Source organism: Nymphaea colorata, unplaced genomic scaffold (assembly GCF_008831285.2).
Source record: "Nymphaea colorata isolate Beijing-Zhang1983 unplaced genomic scaffold, ASM883128v2 scaffold0001, whole genome shotgun sequence".
NCBI classification, from domain to species: domain Eukaryota; kingdom Viridiplantae; phylum Streptophyta; class Magnoliopsida; order Nymphaeales; family Nymphaeaceae; genus Nymphaea; species Nymphaea colorata.
The window spans coordinates 4,191,360-4,205,890 of record NW_022204507.1 but is presented as its reverse complement, the minus strand read 5'-3'; the positions used below and the strand labels follow the sequence as shown (position 1 = coordinate 4,205,890).

The following is a 14,531-nucleotide window of genomic DNA, read 5'->3' as shown; positions in this document are numbered from 1 at the left end:
TCAGGAAATTGGGTTCATGACGAATTCCTACAGGGTTGACCAAGGACCTCCCATATACCAAATGTCTTTACTAAGGTCCTTGCCGAGGGACTATGGTCCTCATCCAAGCTGGGTAGGTGAGGGTGGAGATGTGAACTGCATTAAGGCAGTTCCAACAGACCGTGATGAGTGTCAAAATAGAGCTTGGAGACAAGCTCCATTCAAGGGGGGTGGACTTGATGTGCACCTATCTAGAGCACAACCGAGTGTGGCCGAGGAGGCTGCCGAAGACGTAGGTGGGCATTGTGAGGTTGAATCAGATCTTCGAGAAAGAGGAAGGCGCGGCCATCTCCTCCAACCAGAAACAACAATTAACCAGAACAAACTTTGTGCCCGTGAAGAGTATTTGTAGGGCAAACTAAAACACATAACAACGCCAAGATTAGAAAAAGGAAAACCGTAAACTTCTTGATCAATTTTCCAGAAGAGCAAGAAAAGAGGGGAGAAGCAGATGGTTTCAAGAGTCTAAGTCGTGTATGTCTCTTCAAGAGTCTAACTCGTGTATGTCTCTTCCTCCTCCTCCTGCATCTGCCACCACCGCTGCCACAGTTGCCGGTGCTTTGGCTGGCCTTTGCTCATTCAGTGCCATCGTCTCCCTCATCGCTGTCATTGATTCCCATTACACCTTGGCATCTCATCTGCAGCAAATGTCATGCAGGCACGTAACACCCTCTTACACATTTCACACACAGACAGAGGCTCACCCACCCAGCACTATTTTGTGTTGCTTCTTTTTCGCTCATAAATCTTCCTCATCCGTTTCGCCCCCAAAATCCTCTTCTCTCTCTCACCCTCGGTCATTTGCCCATTCTCCACTGCCCTCCGGGCCACTTGCCCGTTCTCCACTGCCTTCTAGGCCACTGCCGTTTTATAAGTGAGTCTTAGCCTGGTCCTGAAACACTGATCCTTCCTCTAATTCGAACCTGCAATAACCACAGAGGATTCAATCTGTGCTTTGGTGGGGTTGGACAGCTCGAGCCTTGTCCACTATACCTTGATATGGATGGGCTAGTTTCGCTGCATTCCATTATTGACTCTGTACTCAAGTGGCCCGCAACCAATCCATCTTTTTGTCCTCTTTCTTGGATGATGTGGGGCAAAAAAAAAAAAGAATTGGGGAAAAATTTTCACCAACATTTATTTGATGGGAAACATTTTTCATCCATGAAGGTGGGAAAACATGCAACAGAGGGAGAACATGCGATGAAGACATCTACTTTTGCATTTAAAAACTTATCGATGATGTTGACATGCCACCTCTTTGAATTCTCCAAATTAATCCAACAATCCAAGGCATCATGCTTCTTGAGCAATTCCCATGTGACACTTCAACATAATGGGCACTCTTATTTGAATATGCATCTTATTTCCATTCTCATCTTATTTATTCTGAAACGACCACGAAGTCAACCCTAAATAGGACCATCAGGTTCAAGCCCAAAATCTACAAAGAAGTTTGGATTCAGTTTCAATCCACCCTTCTTTGTGTCCATGTCAATCTGCAGCATATGTGAGCCCTCCTCCAAAATCTCTGGATAGAATTGCCGATCCCATGTGCTAAAGAGTGAGTTAGTCACCTACAATCTCTTACCATCCAAGCTCAACCGGATAATTTGTGGCCCACCTCTGAGTCTGTTTCCCTGAGAAAAGCAAGAAAATGTAAGAACAACAATGACTTAAACACACACTTTTACTTCCGGAACATCAAACTGAGACTACAGCCCATCTTTAGATACTGCAGCTATCTGGCTTCCCTACTGAACGAGTCCACCAACCCATAGTTGTCCAGTCAAAACAGGCTTTGAAAGGTCCTCAATGTTGTATTGCCTGACATCACCATGCCACCCGTTTGAGAAGTAAAGGAAGCGAACATCCAGTGAGATAACGAAATCAGATATAAGTCCAGGCATGTCGGGCATAATCCAATTCCGAAAGGTGTCACAGATATTGCAACATAGAAGAAACAAACAAGCAACTTAGGACCCCCTCTCTTTCCAGTACTCTCTCACATATGCACACTTACAGTAATGTGAACATCAACAAATGGTACCTCATGGCTCCACGATCCACTTGGAGTGTGGAAAAACCTAATCATGTTGCAGCTTAATGCAGACCCAATGTAACCTGTATAGAACCTGCAGAACAGTATTAAATTAGTCATAAGTAATAGCCACTACAATAGATGATCATATCAAGCATAGGGTGCACTTTTTAGGGCGACGATATTTGACACTGTCACACTGACCTCCAAAGGTAAGAGATCTGAGTTACCAAGGTCCAGTCTATTTCAGTTCACCATTCGGCCAGCTGTATACATGTAGATGTCTTCATAACGACCATCTTCTACGTGTTGGAGACTGAATCCTTTTGTAAAAGATTTTGGTGCTCCCCATGATGAACTAATCATGGTCTTGTGTCAAGGCTGATACCAGATGTCATATCCAAATAGAGGACTTGCCAAGTTTCTCCCATCTGAACCAGAACATACATATTGGAGATCAAAAGTACCAGATTTCAACACAAATGAAGATGTGCCGATCAGAGCACTCACATCAAATGCCTGGAATAAAAGCTAAAATTCATTCCAAGAAGTCCATGTGATCTTAAGAGATGTATCTTATCACAAAAGCATAGACGCCACAAGAGAAGGTTAATTGGTTAAGTAATACCTGATATTATGTATAAGTAGACTACTCAATGAGAATATTATGCACTTGGAACACAGAACATTTTTAGAACATGTGTTTCAAGAATTCTATGCTTTTGTTTTAGGAAATATGATCTAATTACTTACTTATAGCATTTGATTGCTTAATTTAGGAACGATGACCATAACTGGATCATTCTTCTCAAAATAAGAACATAACATGTGTTTTAAGAAAATGTGTTTGAAGAGCACAAAATTTTTCTTACCAAATGCCTAATGATATTGGAATTTGAATTAAAATTGAAGTTTGGGTAGCAAATGATTGACAGATTATCGATTAACATATGCTTTGTATGTGATTGGAATCGATAAATGGTACATACATGGGATCTCATGGTTGTGGCAATAAATAGATAGACATAAAAGAAATAAAGTGCGGCACGGAGTAGCATTAGTAAAAATTAGAAGCTCGACCAGATCCCTGCTCCGTAAAATTTAAAAGGTTTCCTATCCAAATCTAAAAGCACCAAATTCCCAGCTTCCATCTAAAAGCAAGAGTGATTTGTACAACGAAATCTCTTTCTCGAAAAGTTTGTAAGCAAGGTATAAGGTGTTCGAAAAGGAATGTGGTGGACTGTTTTTTCGCATCCCTCTATTGCGTAATGAACCAAGATTCCTGGGATGCTCATAAAATATGTCCAAAAGACTCATAAGGGCAAGGACATCAAGGGGATTTATTTGATTTTGGAGAATGTCAGTTGAATGTAGTGGGGGACTTTTTGATCTTTTAAGTCGGCAGATCAAATTTTGATCCATATCCAGTATAATTTCAAATTTAAAACTTGTTGCATGGTGGGAACCTAGAGCCGGCTAGTGATTTCTACGCCCGAGAATAGATCCCAAGTCCAGAATCAACTCACGGGAGCCTAAAGTCCAAACTTAAGCAAATTATATTTACAAACTATATCCCCACCGGACAGCAACCCCAGCTTAATAGTACCCTGGGTAAAAGATACAAGTGTTTTCCCAGACCCACGGTTTAAATCCTACTACAACACTAAGGGGATCAAGGTTTTTACAAACGTGAGTGATACAAATTTAACTCACCCAACATTCATTCAAAACCATTCATACAATCCCTAGAATGGCCAAACCATGCCCTTTACCGTTGGTGGTCTAGCTACCCACAGCCGTGTCCTTGCCAAGGTGCCTTGGAGGGACTACTGACAGTACCAATTGGCTAGAGCCTGGTTTAGAAAACAATTACACCCGTAACCCCGTTCTATAGGATGTTGAGAAGTTACCTACCCGATGAGATATCGACTTAAACAGCAATAGATCCGAGAGAAAGCCAGTGGAAAATCCACTCTCAGATATCTCACCAAGGATGTGGAACGAAGGCTAGGCCTGCCTGGCCTAGGACAGCTTGTGGACTGGTGGAAGCTGGCCGAGAGAGATGGAGTGTCCCGGCAATGGAAGGGGACGGCCAAGCTGGGAACAAGGAGGTGAGCTTGGTATAGGGCAGGCTCGGTTTAGGTGAAGCGGGTTAGGTCTAGTTGGAAGTGGTTCGGTAGTGGAGTGGGCTTGGTCTAGACGTGAGATGGAGGTTAATTCCTGAGAGGGTCGGTTATGGCTTAGAGATAGGTGAAGGGTTGTGCGAGAGAGGGTGGAGAGTTACCTGAGAGAAGATGACACTAATGATTAGGATCAGTTAGGCTAACGGGTTTAAGTCAAGAGACATGCGAGAGGAGTGGTTTGCTAATGATGGGTGAAGGCTAGTAATGACGAGGAGGAGGAGTTAGCATGAGGTGGAGGTTGATTAAGGCTTGCGTGAAGTGGAAAGGGTTTGTTATGAGAGGTGAAGAGGCTAAGAGGTTTGAGAAGGGTCTCCCTAGCCAAGGAAATTGAATACGTACCTTAACTCCTCAATGATGGCTGATGATGGTGCGAGTGGAGGTGAACGGCTGAAGAGACACTCGGTGGAGGGATTTGTAACTCTCGTCTTTTAGGATGGGGAGCTCAAGAGGAGGCTGCGACGTGTAACGGTTGCAGACTGCACCCTCTCCTTAACTCAATTTAGTGCCGTCTTTATGGGAATACCCTTGCCAATTAATTCGAACTCTAGTATTGAATCAAACTGACCATGGGCAAATCGGCAATCCACTGAAATGATGGGGCTGGACCAAAAACTGATCGAAAAAGTAACAGCAATTGGTCAATCCGGTTGTAGCACACAGATTTCCGACGGGGAGCGAGTTCTTCGCGATGGCTGGTCGGATTCACCTGAAACTTGGTGGGGATGTTGCTAAGATCTGGGTGATTATGCTGGGGTGAACGAGAGAGTGAAATTCGCCCTTCGTTGCTTCAGATTTTGCCTGCAACTTTCACCCAGGTACTGCTTGGTTTCTGCCAAGCCGAGCAAGCGATGTGGTTGATTAAGGGTCAGCTATTGGGGAAAATCCATCTCCTTTCTAGACAGCAATTCTCGAATTGATGCGGAGTGACTTGCTGCTTCCGAGGACAGAATTCTCCAGTTGATTCACCATTTGAATTCACAGAAATCTGACTGGCCTTCTACCAATGGATTCCAATGAACCTTTGGATTCTCTCCTTGACAATCAATCTGATAAACTAGGCTGTGATCTACCTTTCCGGTGCCTGATTTTGACAGAGATTAAGAAGCTTACTAGGGCCGATCTTAACCTGTCTTAAGCTCTGCTCGAGGTGGAAGGAACCAGGAGATGAACTCAGTTCCTCCCTTAATCCCTATCAGCCGGAGTCGTTGCTTGATTACTAGTCGACTAGAGCCACGAGTCGATTTCCGTCAAGCCTTCCCAAGATAGTTCTCCATCCTCTAACTTCTTCTGGGGATGAAGTAGTTGCACCGTGAGAAGATGGCGATTCGGTCAGGGAATTTGTGCGTAGGATGAAGATGCTCTTAGAGGATTTGTGGTGGCCTCAAAGGTCATCTCCAAACCTATTTTGCATCAACCAGAGCCATGGTTTGGAGCCTTGGAATTCCCGTCATCGGTGGTAAGATGATGAGAGGAAGAGAGAGGGGAGAGCCAATTCACACAAAAAGCTCTACTTCTAATTCTTGATTGCATACTGAAAAAAGACTTACAAAAGAGTTTGAGTACTTGAAATAAAACCAGTTCTAACACATGAACCGAGACACTTGCTGTAATGAAGGACTCGACTATAAGAAAATGCATGAAAGGGAAATCGAGACCAGATGTCTCGGAAGTTCAGTGAGTTTGGCTTCTCTCTCATGGGTTCACCCATATAACCTGCCTAAGTTCGGCCTTAGGGTTGCCACGCGAACCGGGTCAGGACTAGACTGATGGTTCGAACTCGCTATAACTGGATCTAGGTATAGTTCCTGTGCCTGCTCAGCCTTGAAGTCTTCAGCTCGCTGCCCGCGCTCCACTGATGATGCTCTGCCCACACCTCCCGCTGCATCAACTTCAAGTTCTTCGTTAGCCTCCTTTAGCCCATCTACACTTTCCATAATACTGGCCGCAAACCTGACCGAAGGCACTCGGCTCTCTTGCCCTCACTTGGTGTGCGGGCCCCGGTTCTTGGCCTCCCTATAGGAAGGTCTGCATCAGATCCTCCCTCCTTGCCTCAAGCTTGCCCCTAAGCTCGTGCAGTGGGAAAATGATTAACTATTTGCTCAAATTCTTCCCATGAAGTGCCGTTCTCTGGCCCTTCCCATTCAAGCATGACTTCATGACACAGTCTACCATTCCGAAGAACATGTCTATGTTTAAGAATTTGGTATGGTGTTTGTTGTTGTTGGCTAGAAATTTGTTCAATCTGCATTGGCACTTCTCCAAAGTGGGGTTTCAACTGAGTAACATGAAAGACTAAGGCCGTTTGTGGGAGCCCTAATCTGTAAGCGGCTTTCCCAATCTTTTGTAGCACTGTCAATGGCCCAAAAAACATTGGTAAGAGCTTCGAGTAAGGGTGCCCTAAGAGGGACTTTTGCCTTATTGATAATCTTTTGAGCCATATGTAGTCTCCTACCATAAATTCAAGATCCTTCCTGCCCTTGTCATATGTCTATTTCATTCAATTTGGGGCTTTGATGATATCCTGCTTGAGTGACGCTAGCACCTCTTCTCTTGTGTGTAACTCACAATCAACCTTTTCTTCTTGTGTCATGCCCTCTTCATATTTTGAAATTGTTGGAGGGGGAATTTCATAGAGAGCTTGATATGGAGTAGTCTGAGTAGATGAGTGCCAACTCGTATTGTAGGACCATTTGGCCCATGATAGACACTTTACCCAAGAGTTGGGCCTAAGACGGCTTGTGGACTGGTGGAAGCTGGTCGAGAGAGACAGCACTGGGGCTGCCTGCTACACCTGATGGATGGAGTGTGGTTGCAACAGGCCTCGCACAGCCAAGAGAGATAGCAACGTGATGGAGGAGCACCCGGATGGAGGCAGGGGCTCGGCCCGCCTGGCCGAGGTCACCTTGGTCCTTATGACTATGTTCGGTGGAAGGGTGCAGCAATGGAGGCTGCAAGAAGAGGTTGTCCAATGAAGCGGAGGTGGTGAACTGAGATGCACATGACCAATCCTTGGAGAGGGAACCTAACTAGTTATACTCCAAGGGGACAAGCCAAGCTCGGAACAAGGAGGTGAGCTTGGTATAGGTTTAGGTAGGCTCAATTTAGGTGAAGCAAGTTAGGTCTAGTTGGAAGTGGTTCGGTAGTGGAGTGGGCTTGGTCTAGACGTGAGGTGGAGGTTAATTGCTAAGAGGGTCGGTTAGGACTTAGATATAGGTGAAGGGTTGTGTGAGAGAGGGTGGAGAGTTACACGAGAGAAGATGGCACTAATGATTAGGATCAGTTAGGCTAAGGGGTTTAAGTCTAGAGACATGCGAGGGGATTGGTTCACTAATGATGGGTGAAGGCTAGTAATGATGAGGAGGAGTAGTTAGTATGAGGTGGAGGTTGATTAAGGCTTGTGTGAAGTGGAAAGGGTGGGTTATCAGAGGTGAAGAGGCTAATAGGTTTGAGAAGGGTCTCCCTAGCTAAGGAAATTGAATACGTACCTTAATGCCTCAATGATGGCTGATGATGGTGCGAGTGGAGGTGAACGGCTGAGGAGACACTCGATGGAGGGATTTGTAACTCTCGTCTTTTAAGACGGGGAGCTCAAGAGGAGTCTGCGACGTGTAACGGTTGCAGCCTGCGCCCTCTCCTTAACTCAATTTAGTGCCCTCTTGATGGGAATACACTTGCCAATTAATTTGAACTCTAGTAATGAATCAAACTAACCATGGGCAAATCAAACCATTCCTGCAGGAGATCTGGACCCATTTCTTTCTGATCCTTCGATGGCTAGTGATTGTGAGGCCACAATTCTTGACTGATATGCCATTAGTACTCACTTGACCAAAAATTAAATGCCACTAGTACTGACCATAAAAAATTAGTGCTGTACTGACCATCAAAAATTAGTGCTGACTATGACATTAGTACGGTAACAAAAAATGGAAAGGAAAGGTTGTCATTGTATACCATTAGAAGAAGGAGATATATCCATCACTGTAGGAATTGGGTTCAAGCTTTCCCCAGCCCCGCTACGAATTATTGAATTGATTTGAAGATTCAATCAAGCTTTCTCAGGCAAAAGAGAGTATATCTCGATCTGGGTGGATCTATATAAAGATCACTTGTTTTGTTTCCATGAAAATCAAATAGAAGCAATTTGATTGGTATGATCCACAGATTAAATTAGCCAACCAAAAAAACTACTTGTTACAAATAAAATCCCATAGTGTGACGTGCGGTGTGTACAAGGCCCGGGAACGAATTCACCGCCGAATGGCTGACCGGCGATTATTGTCTGACCTGAATCAGTGACCTTCAGTCTCATTAATGGAAAGGTTATGAAAAAGTCATTTGGAATAATTTTTTGGTTGTGCGAACCAAGTGAAAGGTATACCGCCTGAGGATTGATCTCCGACTTCGGCCGCCTATTAGGCGTTTCCAAAGTCAATTCCTCTTTCTTATTCTTAAGCAAGCCCCCGCGTTCGGCCATAGCCGAACCCCCTGAATCGAGAGCCGCTTCATGAGCAAAGTGTAGGGCTGATTCAGACTCACTCTGATAGACTATCAGACAATAATTTTTGAACAGACAATACATCCCCCAGCTTGACGAGCAGAGCCCACAAAGCACTTGCAAAGCAGCCCTCTCCACAACCCCTAGGATTTCCCCCATGGTGAATCTACGTTCGATTGATTCAATATCAATGAACCTAGAAAAAAGGGTTGAAGCGTAAGGATCATACGTCTGTAAAGCATTGTCAAGGCGTATTCTTAAAATACCAATATCTACGGCCGTGGGCTACCTGAAAATCTGAGTTCATCAGAATCTTCTTCCTTTTGAAAAAAGCCACTCCACAGTAGCAAAGTCTCATCTTGTGCCACCAGCAGCACAAAAGAACGGTGAGCGGTTTCCTGAAAACTAGCTTCTGATACATGGTTTAAATAATGAAAGATCCAATATTTCAAAATTGTATCTAGAATGGTTGGAAAGGTAGAAACGAAAAGGTTCATTGCTCCGACCCAGAATACGATTAATCCGGCATGGGCCACGTGAGCTCCAGCTTTCATTGCCGTACGGGGTGGGAATCCAGAAGTGATTTTTCTATGGTGGAAGCCAAGTATGGTATGCAGGCACGTAATGCCTCAACACTTTTAGATTCTATATCTAATAAACGCATAAGTGGGAAGGGAGACCAGCGACTACAGCGTTATCCAGCCACCCATGGAATGTGTAGCCAGATCTTAGCCTTTCAAGAATGTCCTGACCTTTCCATAACCTTTCCAGAATGTCCTTTCCATTTTGTTGATGGATAATGGCATACAATTGCATTTGTGGTATAGATATATTGTATTCAATCCATTAGGAGTACCTTTGCGGATCCATGGATCCATACATCTCGATCGGCCTGGATCATATCATACATAGTACGAGTGTGAGTGACTAAATTCATCGAGTTGTTCCAATGAATCGAAACGGCGTTCACAAAATGATCAACCGTGATTTCAGCGATAAATGGCTTGTCAGGAAGACTGGATTTTACTATCTTCCTTGAGGAACCAAACCACTTCGATTCAGGAGCCCGCTATTGGTCAAAAAGCATCTTCCGTGGTTTTTATATTATTTATCTGCAAGGGTCGATTTCATCGGTAGTTGATACCATCGATCCTAATGAATGGAGATCCCTCTTCATTCATTCGAATGACGTGGCGGGTTCTCTCGCTTTTTTTGCCAGCCAGATCTAGAGAGATACATCATGTGAAAAGATAAAAAAATGTGGAACCCAGAACAACAAAATAATTGTAATTGTTAGCAGTGACCATAGAATAGGTCTCTTCGTTTTGAAATTTCTCGAAAAGCTAATCATAGGTTCTTCTCTCTATCGGACAATTATTCGAGTACTTCTTTATTCTCGGAGGAACAGAAGGTCAAAATGTTTTCTGGGATTGCAATCCGAACTGAGGATGGGTTTTTGGAGTTAGCTCACCCTACCACACCCCCAGGTCAAGCTGACGCCTGCAGGTAATCAAAAAAGAAAGAAGATCGAATCCACTGAACTGATCGGGCTGGACCGAAAACTGATCGAAAAAGTAACAGTGATTGGTTACTTCGGCGGTAGCACACAGATTTCACACCGGGAGCGAGTTCTTCGCGATGGCTGGTCGGATTCGCCTGAAACTGGTGGGGATGTTGCTAAGATCTCGGTGATTATGCTGGGGTGAATGAGAGAGTGAAATTCACCCTTGGTTGCTTCAGATTTTGACTGCAACTTCCACCCAGGTACTGCTTGGTTTCCGCCAAGCCGAGCGAGCGATGTGGTTGATTAAGGGTCGGCTATTGGGGAAAATCCACCTCCTTTCTAGACAGCAATTCTTGAATTGATGCGGAGTAACTTCCTGCTGCCAAGGACAAAATTCTCAGGTTGATTCACCGTCGAATTCATAGAAATCCGATTGGCCTTCTACCAATCGATTCCAATGAACCTTCGGATTCTCATCTTGACAATCAGTCCGATAGACTAGGCTGCAATCTACCTTTCTGGCGTCTCTTTCTCTGATTTTGACAGAGATTAAGAAGCTTTCTAGGGCCGATCTTAACCAGTCTTATGCTCTGCTCGAGGTGGAAGGAACCGGGAGATGAATTTGGTTCCTCCCTTAATCTCTAGCAGCTGGAGTCGTTGCTTGATTACTAGTCGACAAGAACCACGAGTCGATTTCCGTCAAGCCTTCCCGAGATAGTTCTCCAGCCACTAACTTCTCTTGGGGATGAAGAAGTTGCACCGTGAGAAGATTGCGATTCGGTCGGCGAATTTGTGCGTAGGATGAAGACGCTCTAAGAGGATTTCCGGTGGCCTCAAAGGTCATCTCCAAACCCGTTTTGCTTCAACCAGAGCCACGGGTTGGAGCCTTGGGATTCCAGTCACCAGCGGTTAGACGATGAGAGGAAGAGAGAGGCGAGAGCCAATTCACATGAAAAACTCAACTTCTAATTCTTGATTGCATACTGAAAAAAGACATACAAAAGAGGTTAAGTACTTGAACCAAGACACTTGCTGAAATAAAGGACTCGACTATAAGCAAATGCATGAAAGGGAAATCGAGACAAGATGTCTCGGAATTTCAGTTAGTTTGGCTTCTCTCTCACGGGTTCAGCCATATAACCTGCCTAAGTTCGGCCTTAGGCTTGCCACACGTGGACCGGATCAGGACTAGACTCAGGGTTCAAACTCGCTATAACCAGATCTAGGTCTAGTTCCCGTGCCTGCTCCGCCTTGAAGTCTTCAGCACGCTGCCTGTGCTCTCCGCAGATGATGCTCCGCCCACACCGCCTACTGCATCAACTTCAAGTTCTGCGTTAGCCTCCTTTAGCCCATCTATGCTTTCCATTATGCTGGCTGCAAACCTGGCCGAAGGCGCTCGGCTCGTGGCCTCGCTTGGCTGTGCTGGCCCTGGTTCTTGGCCTCCCTGTGGAAGGTCTGCATCATTGCGCTTGCCACCATTTGTGGCCTAGAGTAGTAACACCTAGAACATGAGACTCAAACCTAGATCTTTTGAGTGTAAACCACCATGCTACCCGGTTAAACTATGCCCCTTGAAGCATTTATTGCACAGTCGACTGCTGGTGAAAGCTATGTGGCACCACCACAAGTGCGACAAAAGGTTGTGCACTTTATTTTCATATGTTCTTTGAAGGTTGTCCAAACGACTTCCCCTGTCTTTGAATGGCAAGAGTATGTCTGAGACAGAAGGTCCGATTCACGTCTTCTTTTCCATCATTCAAACATATAGCTCGACATACTTAACAGATTGAGCCTTCTCTAAATGAATAATTTTCTAAAGGGACTGGAGAATTCAAATGGAGTATGGGAAACAAGCAGCGACACGTTCAAAATCATTCTGGTTAAGAGAAACCAACAATTTTCTCCGGATCCGGATTCACCTGTATCGATCATTCTGATTATTATGTCCCCATTGACCGGTGACGTCGCAAGCTTTGCCTCCAGCTCACCGAACACAACTTGCAAGAAGTCTCATGAACATGTCGTATGAGGTCTAAGAACTGGATGAGGGAAAACCGGTAGGATTATGGGATATTCTGCCAAACATGAAATAGTGCGTCAGGTTATCTTCAGTTACAGATTCGGAAATCCCCTGAGGACCAAGGAAAATAATTTCCTGGACAATGTATCTGCCTCTTTCGTTGTGAGCATGGTAGCAAATCTTCTTGGGCAGTGCTTATACACATGAATTAATGACACCCGCGCACTGCCCTCACTGTACAATAAAATCATAGATTAAGTGATTCCTTTCTCAAGTTAATGAAACAAGTACAAGCGACTTTCTTGCCATGGAATAACGGATGACAATAACATCAAGTGGTTTCCCTCCTCATAATTTTCTCCTTCAACTTTGTTGCTGCTACTCAACGTACTTCCCATGTATACAACATGTGCCTAGCTCGGAGATACACCCAATAAGCTAAAGGTTGGATACCAAATGTCTACAATTTCTTTGGAAAAGAAAAATAGAACGTAGGAAAAAAGCAATCTAATTCTCGGTAAACTCTTAAATTCATGGAAAAACTGGACTCAAAATTCATTTGGTTTTGGAAATGCTCAATTACGCCCAACAATTCTATGAAATCTAATTCGATGGTCTTTTATCACAAGAACTTTAGCAATATAATTCTCGTTACTAACAGGTAGTAACAACTAAGAAGAGGTCAATAAATTTCAACTACTAATCATGGAGTATCATATCAAGTATACGTACCTTAGGCGCTTTACTTGAAGCCCCATGGAGAAGGACAAAAGCAGAGACCAGGAAAAAGAGGAGCAGCCTGGTTTCTTCCATGGGCGACGTCAAGATTAATGGTGTTCTTCCTCCTCTAGAGGCCTAATTTGTAGCTGTGATCATGTGGGAAAAGGCCAAAACGAATTTGTGTGAGCTGCATGGATTAGAACCTTGCGGTGGCCAAGTTAGAAAATTTGACTTATCGATGCTTTAGTCCTAGGGATCTTTTCTTTTCTTTACTTTATTTCTTTATTTTTTTCCTCATTTTATTTTTCAGGAGGATTAAGACAGTGGGCAGATATACTTGACATTATGCCACGATCTTCAACTGGCTTGAACCATTGTGTTGCACACATACACACACATAGGACCTAGACTGGTTGAGACTGAAATAATCAGCTTTAGCTTAGTTGGGATATCAAATCAGGTTGTTACTGTTGTGGTTTTCACAAATATTGACCCATTAGGCAACAGATAACTAAGAGAATAAAAACGAGTAGGAATGTGTTTGATAACAGGAAGATTGTGTACGTGTAAAATGTATTTCAAAGCCTTTACATTATTGTTCCAAAAAACAATGTGTAATCATGTCTAACGTCTAATTGTTGACATTATGTTAACTTTTACGTCATGTATTTTGAAAACGTATCCAACAACACACAAAATTTTATTCTTATCAAATGCTCACTGCAATAATCTTGTATTGGTAACGAGGAGGAAATGTTGCAACAAGATAATAAAAGAATGTATTTTTTTACTTAATTTATTGTGGCCGATCCGAGACCAACTGTGTATGAGATCACCGCATTGAGAAGAGAAAAAAAAAAACTTGAACTCCTCTAAGGCCGACTTCCCCACTTTTTCATTTACCATCACCGCATGAATTCTATTGGTGATGACCATTGACTTCAAGACCTTCAAGTTGAAGGATGATGAGTCAACATGAAGGCATGTGTTCCTCACAAGACATTCACAGAGAGTTATTTAACCTAAAGTGGAAGAAAAAATAACAAAAGGAAGAAAAAAAAGAAGTCTGGGCTTCATGCATCCAACTGTTTCAGGATATCATTTAAAACCACATTTTAAAAAATTCTCGTAAATAAACTGAACGATGTTTTCAAACTTTTTAGAACAGCTTTATAAATATAAAGAAAACTATTAAGGTAATGAAAAAGGTGTGAAGTTTTAGGATTAATTGGATTTTAGAAAAATAGAATAGCGCAAAATAACATTGCTATTGAATATTATAGTACAACAATTACTGCCTTGTTCATAATAGATAAAAATAGCATTTTTTTCCTTAAACGAAGAAACCACGTCTTCTATTTCAGGAAAATCTTACATGCAATGACATTTTATATTTTACTAAATGAAAAGACAGTGGCCCCTGTGGCTCAACTTTGTAACTCTTCCACTGATTTGCATATGAGAGAAAAAGACAAACCTGGTAGCTCTTTGCAATTTACATCTTCAAATGTACTCTCATAGAACCT

The 14,531-nt window shown here is 43.3% G+C and overlaps 1 pseudogene; it reads right to left on the bottom strand.

Moving 5' to 3' along the window:
- Window positions 1–1,451: 1,451 nt before the first annotated feature.
- On the bottom strand, window positions 1,452–6,197 carry LOC116267883 (selenium-binding protein 1-like; annotated as a pseudogene).
- Between the last annotated feature and the right edge of the window lie 8,334 nt (window positions 6,198–14,531).